Below are 10,124 nucleotides of genomic sequence, written 5' to 3'. Positions count from 1 at the left end.
ACCAAACAAACCAGGACCGGGTGTCTTCCGCTGTAATTTCTCAGAACAGAGGGAGCCACACAGCCCTGTGTCCCTTCAGCACCCCAGAGGGCTGGACCTGGCTGTAGGGAGCTTTAGGGGTGAGGTCAGGAGACGCTCTTTGGGAGCATCAGAGCGAGGGCTGCTTTGTTGTACAGGGACTGGTGTGCAAACCAGACTTTCTCCTCCATGTTCATTTCAAAAGCTGAAACCTGTGATATCATCCAAGCTGGAAAATCCCCTCCATGTGGTATTTCAGCTCCCCCAGCCTTATCTCCACGTGCAGAGGCAGTGGACATGCAGCACACATCCCAGCAGCCTTGGGCAGGGCAAAGCATGAAGATGCAGCACAGTGTGTGTGCTGTGGAATTTGGGTTTGGGGCCAGATGAGGCCACAGGGAAAGAAGGATCACATGAGTAGTAATTCCCAGTGGCTGGAGACATCCCACACTTCTCCTGTGCCTCTGGCTCAGTAGCAGCAGCAGCAGAAGCTGGTGGGGGGTTGTGCTGGAGCCAGTCCTGACCCGAGCACCTGCAGGGTGTCCCAAGCCCCACAAACAGCTCATGTCCAATGGGGAGCCTGGCAGAGGCAGTTCTTAGCACACAGAAGTGATGTTATAGCCCCCAAATCGTCATTAAAGGTGACACCATTGTCCACATGCTGGGCTAGCACAGGGCTTGCTTCAGGTCACTGTGCCAGTGGCTTGGATTTCATTTCCTGGTTGCAGATCTTGAGTTTCTGAGAAAGCAATGGGTGGGATGAGCCCCACACAGGTCTGAGCTTCGCTGTGATGAAAAATAAGGATTATCCAAGAAAGCACTTAGGCTGCATCCAGGCTCCCAGGATTTGACAGTCCCGTAGAAATGGCAATATTTACAGTTGTACCGGGGCTGTCAAGGACAGCAGCTGCTCACCTCTCCACAGACACTGTGGATGCTGCTGACTTCCCCCTCAGTGCTCCAGCTGTTTAACTGGTGTTTCTGGGGATGCCAGGAACTTCCAAGTCTGAGTGCAGGGGAGGGCTGAGCGTCCAGCAGATAATCCTGCAGCAGCATTGCATTCCCATGTTTCCTTCACCACAGATCTCAGCATCCTTCACATGGGATAGCACAGACTCCCTCTGTCCCGGGAAGGGCTGGGATGGCATTAGCCAAGATCACAGATGGGGGAAGCGAGACTGAGAGCAGGAATGCATTAAACACTGGCTTCTGTCTCTGTCAGGTGCCTGCAAGAAGCAGGGCCAAGAGGGCTTTGCTTAAAGCCCCAGAACAAATTGTTGGAGCAGATCTCAGACTCTGTGCCCCAGCCTTTGGCTGCCTTAGCCACAAAATAGCTCCATACACACAACTGGGACAGGAGACAGTGGGAGAAGAATACAGTCTTCTGGCCCCCATGGCTCCTCCAGATTTTGGGGGAATTACTGGCACGGCCCCAGACACTGCCACACAACCTGCTGGCACTCCTGGTGCTGGGACAGGCTCTGGCCTGGGCTGAATTTTGCCCATTGCCTTGCTAACACATGGAGCCAGGCAGCTCCTGCCATGTGACCCTGCTCTTCCCTAGCCGGGCACAGAAAGGTTTGAGCTATTCACTCTTTGTTCTCCAGAAGCCACTGGCCTAAAGCTGAGGAAGCAGACTGGATCCTAAGGGATCACTGAGGAGCAGTAGACAGGATCCTGTGGGATCTGTGCAAACATATTGCTGGAGCAGCTTGTGCAGCTCCCCCAGCTTGCAGCCAACAGTGTTGAACAGCAGAGCTGAGCGTGGAACAGCTTCCCTGCAGACCCCATTAGCCTGAGCTGGAATTGCCAACGTAAGGCGGGGCCCCGCAGCCCTGGAGAGAGGTTGGAGCTGGTCTGGGGCGTCCTGTCAGAGCTTCCCAAAGCAGGGGGGAGTGAGATTCAGTGAGCAATGACTGTGCCCTTTTTGCTCCTGGGCCACCGCTTGCCCGTTGCTCCCAAGCAAAGCCCCATTCCCTGCCCATGCTAGCAGGATTCCCTGAAGGAACAGGCTGCTCTGAGGGTGTCCTTCTGCCTTTGCTGGGGTGGGGCTTCTCTCTGCCTTAATTTTCTCCCAGGTGAATTTCTCCTGTGCCTCTAATTAAGCTCCTCTTTGGCTTAGGACTGTGGCCAGTCTGAGCAGTTGTAAATTACCCCATCCCCCAGACAGGCTTTGTCCGGCTCTCAACCCCCTAATTACTCTGCTCAGCCCCCAGAGAGGAGGGGTCTGCTGGAGGCAGACTGAGCAGAGAATATTAGGGGCGGCAGACCCTGCTTGGACAGCAGCCCTTGGAAAAGCGGCCCAGCACAAAGAGCTGCGGGCACACCCGAGCAGAGCCCTGTGCTGGTGTAAGGAATTAGAAACCCTTCCCTTGCTCCTCTGGGCTGTGGTCAGGAGTCCCCCCCACCACGTGTGTCACAGGCTGCTGCTCGCCCATGGCACAGTGTCCTGCCCAAGTGCTCTGCGCTGCTCTGATCCCAGGGAGGTGTGGATGCTGTCCCTGCCCGAGGCGGTGCCCAGCCGCTGGAAGCACCAGAATAGGTGGCTCCTGTTTGCTGTGGCTCCCCAGCAGCGCTTCAGGGAGCTCGCTGGGGCAGGACACCGTGAATGAGGGCAGTCGGCTGCTCTGGGAGAGTTTAGACACATTTATATAACACATATATCTCACAGCCTGTGAGATACAGTTCGTCCTTGGAAGGAGACACACGGCAAGTCACTGGCACTCTCCTCTGGAGCTCCTTCTCCAGCAGAGCTTGAGCAGCCCTTGCATGTTGTGTTTGGATTTGTTCACAGGAAGTATTTGGACAACACAGCAATTCTGTGTTTTCTGTTTTCCGATAAACAAACATGCACAGAAGAGTTGGGCTCATCCGCTGGGCTGTGTGGGACAAGGAGTGAACAAACTTGTCCAGCTGGGCTTGGGCAGAGAGGCACAGGGGACACTCCTGCTCTGGGACAGAGGGACAGGCCGCCCTGTCTGGCACTCACTGCCATGGGCAGAGGAAGGGGCACCTTTGGGCGCAGCAGTGTGTGTGCCCTGTCCCCCAGGGCAGGGCAGCTCCTCCGGGATCACTCTTTATGCAAAGATTAAAAGAAAAAATGCTCCTCTCTGAGCTCGCTGCTTTGTCTAAGTCTTGAATGATTTTCTGTCACTAGGTATCAAACTGCAGTTGAAAGGATTTCCCGTTGACATTTAGCAGTATTAAATTACAAAATAACCACAAGTCAGCCACTCAGTATGATATAAACAGTGGGATTTGACAGAGCTTTTTCTGGCCTTGGGGACCAATTTACTCTTTTTTACAGTCCCAACTCCAGTCATCCACTGGTAATGCACAGCGCCTTTTGGACACCACCTATTTGGAATTAGAGACACATATGGCAGAGTGTAATTACCTATTTACTCTGCTGCTGAATCAGCAAACTGAGGCTAGTTAACATTACAGCTCATAAGCCCCTTTCATAAACATGGGTGAGTGCTGGAACTGAGCAAAATTAATGCAAAAGAAAGAAAGAATTCCTCTCAAAAGGGGAGCCAAAAAAATCAGATGATTTAACAGGGAAAAAATGGACTCTCGATGCTTCCTGTGAGGAAGAAATCTGAGGAACCCCGGCCAGGCTTCTGGGAGGAGGGGCCTGGACCATCGCTTATTCCCACTGGTGTAAATCGGGAGTAGCTGTGGAAATGTCTTGCTGAAAGTCTAAAATAAACGAGAGGGAAATCAGGCACATTGGCCAGAGCTCCGGCTCAGCTCCCTGAGGAAACAGGCAGCTGGTCTGAGCTCTGGCTCTGCATCCTGCCACCCCTCGGGGTCCGGCTCCAGCCGGGCTGTGTGCTGGCCCCTGGGGCCGGGCTGCCACTCGCACTTGTTTGCACCGAGAAGGGATTTCGCCCCCTGTCCCCAGCTGTGACACCGGGGCTGGATGGGCACAGGACCCGAGCAGGGGCTGAACACTCCTGGCTCCTGGCTTGTCCTCTACACATCCCCCGTGCCCCTTTGCAGCCCTGCCTGCAGTTGAATACCCAGCACAAAGTGCTCCACAGCCTGTGCAGCTCAAACCTTTCCTGGGGAGCACATGGCAGAGCAGCCAAGGTGGGGAACGCTGCCCAGGCTGGAACGCTGCAGGGAGGGAGAGGCACCACCTGGCTGGGGAGGCACAGGGGCTTCCCCAGCCTGCAGCCACGGAGAGCCCCAGCCTGGGGCCCTGGAGAGCCTCTGGGGCCCTGGAGAGCCCCTGCAGCCACAGAGAGCCCCAGCCTGTGGTGCTCCACCCACAGAGACAACTCGGGTGGGATGGGGATGAAAGGCTTTACTTCCACCAGGTGCTCCCAGCAAGAAAAAGAAGCAGTGTCCTGCCCTCGGGGCACACACACACCAGCCAAGGGGAGTCTGTCCAGTGGGTGACTCGATCTCTCAGCCCCGTGTCTCAAGGGTGCTGGGGGCTGCTCTGTTCCTGTTGAGTGGTGTGGGGGGGAGACTCTGGGGGACCTCAGCACCTGTCCACTCTTGGCTGCAGAATCTGATGGCTTCTGTCATAATCCAGCCACTGGCACGTGGCTGTTGTGTCCCCAGCCTGGGGGGTGGGAGGTGCTCTGCACCAAGGACTCGGCCTCAACACGACCAGGGGCAGGGGAAGGAGGCAGCTTCCATTCCTCCCCAGATGTGCCAAAGAGGCAGAATAATAGCAGGAACCTAAGCTGCCAGCAGGAAAGTGAGAGACTCTTCTGGAAACCACCATCTAGAGCTGTAGGAACATGTTTCTCCTCCCACTGACTTTCAAAGCTTTGCAGTGATTAAGACACGTCCCTGCCAGGACTCCTCCATAAAGCTGCTGTTAGGTGGTTTCCCTGTGGGACAGGGTGAGGTACAGGACTTCCCAGTGATCTGAACTGAGATAGGAGAGGAGGTGCTGTCCCTGGCCCTATCCACAGCTGGGCCTTGCTCGTCTCTCTCATGGGGAGGTTTGTGGTCCTGGTTCAGGAAGCACCCACAAGCTGTGCTTTCACAGGAGGGTGGTGGCACGTTGCTACCCCTGGCCTAATTTGTGTCTCACCTGGCTCCTGCTACTCCAAAATGGAAAGGAGCCACTTTAATTTCCTCCCTGTACATTCAATTGACCGTGGTGACCAGTCACTGCCATTTACAGGAGGGAACTGAGTCCCTCAGCCTTTGTCCTGACAAACCATATGATGTGCACAGACAAGTTCCTGGCTCTACCCAGCACCTCAGTTTCTACAGCCATAAACTTGGGTCCATAATGAGCAGCTCCACTGCAGTGCTGCAGAGGCTGGTGTTTAAGTGGTGGTTTTAGGCACTCCAGGGAAAGGCACTGCTATGAGGGGAGTGTGGCATCCTGAGCAGGATCCTGCCCACTGCCCCGCTGAGCTCCTACAGCTGCACCCACTTGTGCTCTTGTCTTGTCATTGTCACCCTGCAAAAGGCTGGTCATCTCCTGTGAGGGTGTGTGGGGACCTGGGGCTGGACTCATCAGCTCTGGGCAGCCTGCACCAGCATCTCACTCGTGTCTGCAGCCTGGGGTGGGGAAACTGTTCGGTTTTCTTATTTTCCCTCATTTTTTGCTTTCCTTTTTTTTATTTGGTTTTTGTTTAAGAGGGGAGGAGAGAGAAGACAGAGAATGACAAGCACTCGGGAGGACAAGCTTTCTTCTGGGTGAGATGCTGCACAGTAGGAGCAACAAAAATGCCTTGGAGGTGAAACTGTTCCAGGGAATGTGACTGAAATGCCTGTCCCTCTCGCTGAGCTGAGGCCTCATTGGCCTCGGGACCACGTGCAAGAAGGGATTGTGCTGGCTGGATCTCTCCTGCCTAGTGTGTGTGCAAGACCAACCCCACTGTACATCTCCAGCTGTGGATGTGCCTTGTTTGGTACAAGCAGAAAATAACACAAAGTCCCTTTCCACCCCATCCTCCCTGCACAGGGAGTGTGTGGAGGAGGAGGAGGGTCAGACCACAAAGCTGGGCCGCAGGACTTGTATGTCCTTATTCTTCCCTCTGCTGTTATTCTCTCTGCTAGCATGGATTTTGTACTTGAAGCATTAGTTTCCCAATCTGTAAAACAGAGATGGAAACCAGAAGCCTTGCAGGAATATTTTACACACTTCAGATGGAGTTTGTCTCATCTGAATTCACATCTACCTGCCTCTTCCCCCCAGCCCTGTATCTTTTTCTTTCTCTGTGATTTCAGATAGAGTCCCATAAGTCATGTTCCAGGCCTAAATTAAATGACTGCTCAGAAGTCAAATCCCATCTGTGGCATGCCCTGTGACCTGGCAGTCTTCCTTTCCATCGCTTGGAGCTGGCAATGGCCCAGGGTCTCAGGGAAGTTCTGCAGAAGGATTGTCAGGCTCCTGGGATTTAGTTTAGATCAGTATTTCCATCCCCAAAACCTGTTTTGGGGGGAAAGGGAGAGAAGAAAGCAGTTTGAAGCAGAGCTTTAAATTGGCCATGTAAAGTCCATACACTTAAAATATGAAGCAATCTGTTTTAGATCTGAATTTGCTGGATCCTCCTAAAGGCTATGGAAACTTAACTACAAGAAGTCCTGTTTCTCCCACACTTGCTGTTCCTGGGTTCTGTGCTCTCTGAACACCCTTCCCTGTGTGCTGCTGCCGCTGCTACAGGGGAAGGGGCTGCAGTTTGATATCTTGGAGGTGTGAGAAGTCTGATTTTTATCTCAAGTGAGCATTTTTGCTTAATTTAATACCATCACTTTGAAGTGCCTGAGCACTGCACAAAATGTACCTAAAGAATGTGGAGGGACAGCAGTAAGGACAGGAAGCTGCTACAAAAGCAGCAGGAGATGTGATTGCAGCAGGGCAGGCTCAGGCTCTGGCCCCGCCACAGACAGGGTGCCAGCAGCTTCCCCGGGGAGGGAGACAGAGTTGGGACCCACTCCAGGACTTTTCCATGGGAATTCAGCAAGACCTATTTTCTGATGAAGCCGAAGTTGGCAGCACATGTAGCTGAGCCAAGGAGTTCACTCCAGAACATGGTGATTTTTATAAAGTCACAATTGCTGCTCTGTGCTAAATGAGTCATTTTAAAGTCAGTCCCTCATAAAACAATTGCTTCCCAGATCCTGCTCCCTCCTATACATCTCACCAGCACAGCACACTCTTATGGCACAAGCACCACCTTCGCTCATGTTGCTGCTCAACAGCCCCCCTTGTTCTCTGGTCCATCAGCAGGACCTCCGGCCGTGCACAATGCCAGGGAACAGCAGGCTGGGAGGGAGGGCCGGCACATCCCTCCTCCAGAGCCCAGTTACAGTGACAAGTGCCTTGGCGTGTGACACCGCCCCGCTGGGCACAACAGGCCCTGTTCCTGGGCTCGGGGGCCAGGCCGTGCCCTCCGGCCGTGCTGCCGGGCAGGGGTGGCCGGGGCTGCTGCTCTCAGCACGGACACTCATCTCACCGCTTTCTAGGCCACTGGCTCTGCATAAACTTTGGCAAACCGAAATCTGTGTTGGAGCCTCCTTCAACTGCCTGCCAAATTACATAAAATTATTTAAAATTGGCCACTGAGCTAAAAAGATGGGGGTGGAGGAGGTGGGGGAGATGACAGATGGATGGTGTGAACGCAGGAGCCTTGAGTCCTTAGGAAGCCAAGCTTAAAACATTCAGGAAACCGAGGAGGTCTCTGATCCATGAACCCCTTTGTTCCAAGGAACTAATCTACCCAAACCGACCGAGCTGCTGGAGTGCAGGACGTTCAGTTCACTTTGGTTGTTTGCTGTTTGCAGGATGGTTCAGTTGGCTTTGTTTGCTGTTTGAGGACGTGTGTGTCGAGGTGATGGCTGGAACAGGGCACGTCTGCATTATTGACTGCGGATCACAACCTTGTAAAACAGCGTCGTGTAAAACACACACTGTGAGCATTTGTAACCTGAACACAAACTGCCAAACACACGTTCACACCACTCTGGTATTTTGGTTTAATATGTATATATTTTCTTTTACAATTTGGACCTAATGAAAAACATGTGGTTTGTGCTGAGTAAAAGGAATAATAGGACTTTGTGCCGGCTGTGTCAGTCCCTGCTGGGCATTGCCGGCCGCCTGGGCTCTCTTGCTGGCTTGTGACTCCAGATACTGCGGAATGGCTGGAACACGTTCCTCATCCCCACCCAAACCTGAACACTGTGGTTTCCAAAAACGCTGTTGTCTTGGCAACCTTCCAGATCCTTTCTGGGCATTTAAAACTTGGCTGAAACTAGTGGAGCAAAAGCACGTTCCAAGTGTTTTCCCAGGCCTCTGGCACAACACCTGACTGTGACGCCGCTTTCTTCCCGATACTGGGTCGCTTCAGTTATCTTTGCTCTTCTTTCAGCAGCAGTGGCACCCCTGTGGTACCTCCTTGTTTCCTTCCTGTTTGAAAGAAAGCCCCAAATCCGCCCAGTATTTGCACCAGGGGCACGGAACCATTTTGTTCTGTGGTTATTCACATCTGAGGACTGCAAACAGCGAGGACAGCGACGCTTCACGGGCTCTCCAGAGAGCTGAGTCAGCACTTTCAACTTCCTGAGTGGTACAGACTTAAGAGGGCATGAAACAGGGCTGCTCTTTAGAAACGGCACAGAAACCCTACAAATGAAGAAAACCGCTCAAAGAAATGTAAATTTGAATGAGTGCCATTGAAACACACAGGAAAATCCTTCATTGTGAATGTAAATTTAAACAAAATCGTCTACCTCCTGCCTTCCCACACAAAGGAAACCTGCTGCCTCTTCCCTAGGAGAGTGTTTTACCAAGCTCATATGAAACTCTTTTTACAACATCCCTTTGTCTCTCTTGGAACCTGACCAAGAACTATAAGCCTTTAAAGAGAGCTTTTTGCTTGTTCAGGCCCAAGGGGAGTAGCTGGGTATAAATAATGGATCGGCCTCCTCTGTCTCCAGTGTTTCTGTTCTGCTGCTCCTCACAGACACAACCTGGGAAAGGTGTGGCGGTGCCTGCAGCAACAAGAGGGCAGTTCTGTGCTCTGCCTCCAAGGAGCTTGATGATAAAGTGAGGAACAGCTGACAGGACCAGGGCTGGTATGTGCAGCCCAGCGGACGTGACGCTCCAATTTTAGAAAACTACAGCTGGGGAGACTTGCTCTCTCGCTGGACCTTGCTGCTGTTTTCCATACAGGGAGCCTTGAGAGAGCAGTGTCTTATCTGTCCAGCCTGCTCAGCAGTAACAGCCCCTCATCCAGGCAGCTGGTGCTTAACAGTCAATACCTTTGGAGCATACACCTAGCCAGGGAAAAATGCTAGGGATTTGCAATACACAGCCAGGCAACATGAACTCCTTGTTTTTCCGAGGTGAACAGCTCTGCCACGTCATCCTGGAAAGCCACAGTTGTCCTTTGTTTTCAGTTTTGCCAGTTCTGCATTTTCCATCTCTCCTTGCATGTGTTGTAACCCCAGTGGTCCAAGCAGTCCTGCTTCCCACCCCCCCCACTCCCACCCAGCCCTGCCTTTCTTCTACTTTCATCATGTGCCTACTAAACTGTTAAAAACCACCTCCCCACCTTTCCTAACTGTTACCCTGAAATGTTCTCCTCCCCAGTGTCAGATTCTGCCTTCAATTGTCAAGTTTGGCACCGGCAGTTTGTCAGAACCCCAGTTCCCACCCATTGCTTCTCCACTGCCGTGGGTGTGAGGGAAGGAGGTAGGTGCTGTTCTATAGTCCCAAAAGGAAAGGCTGTATTTATCTCCTGGCAAGCAGAGTTAGGAACTCGAGTGAGAGTGTATATCTGCTCTCTCCTACTCCTCAGTTCCCTTCTTGGTCTCTCTGGGCAGATTAAGGCTTTTGTGCTGTTTTTACCAAGGTCAGCGATCTGTTCTTTTGTATTCACTGTTCTCCACTCAATTAGTTGAGGGCATTTAACATGGATTTTTCATATTTGCATCGCAAATTCTAAATGATCCATGGAAAGCAGCTGTTCAGAAACTTCTGAATTCACTATCCCCAGTGTGTCAGAGTAAAGAAACTTTGCCAGCCATTTGACTGGGGGCCTGTGTAGTCAGATGGGAAGCTGTCAGTCATTGTGGTCTGCATTGAAGAAATTATGTGATATTGTGGCATCTGGCTTCCATTT

Source organism: Pseudopipra pipra, chromosome 20 (assembly GCF_036250125.1).
Source record: "Pseudopipra pipra isolate bDixPip1 chromosome 20, bDixPip1.hap1, whole genome shotgun sequence".
NCBI lineage: Eukaryota > Metazoa > Chordata > Aves > Passeriformes > Pipridae > Pseudopipra > Pseudopipra pipra.
The sequence above is the reverse complement of the archived record's forward strand: the minus strand, read 5'-3'. Positions refer to the sequence as shown.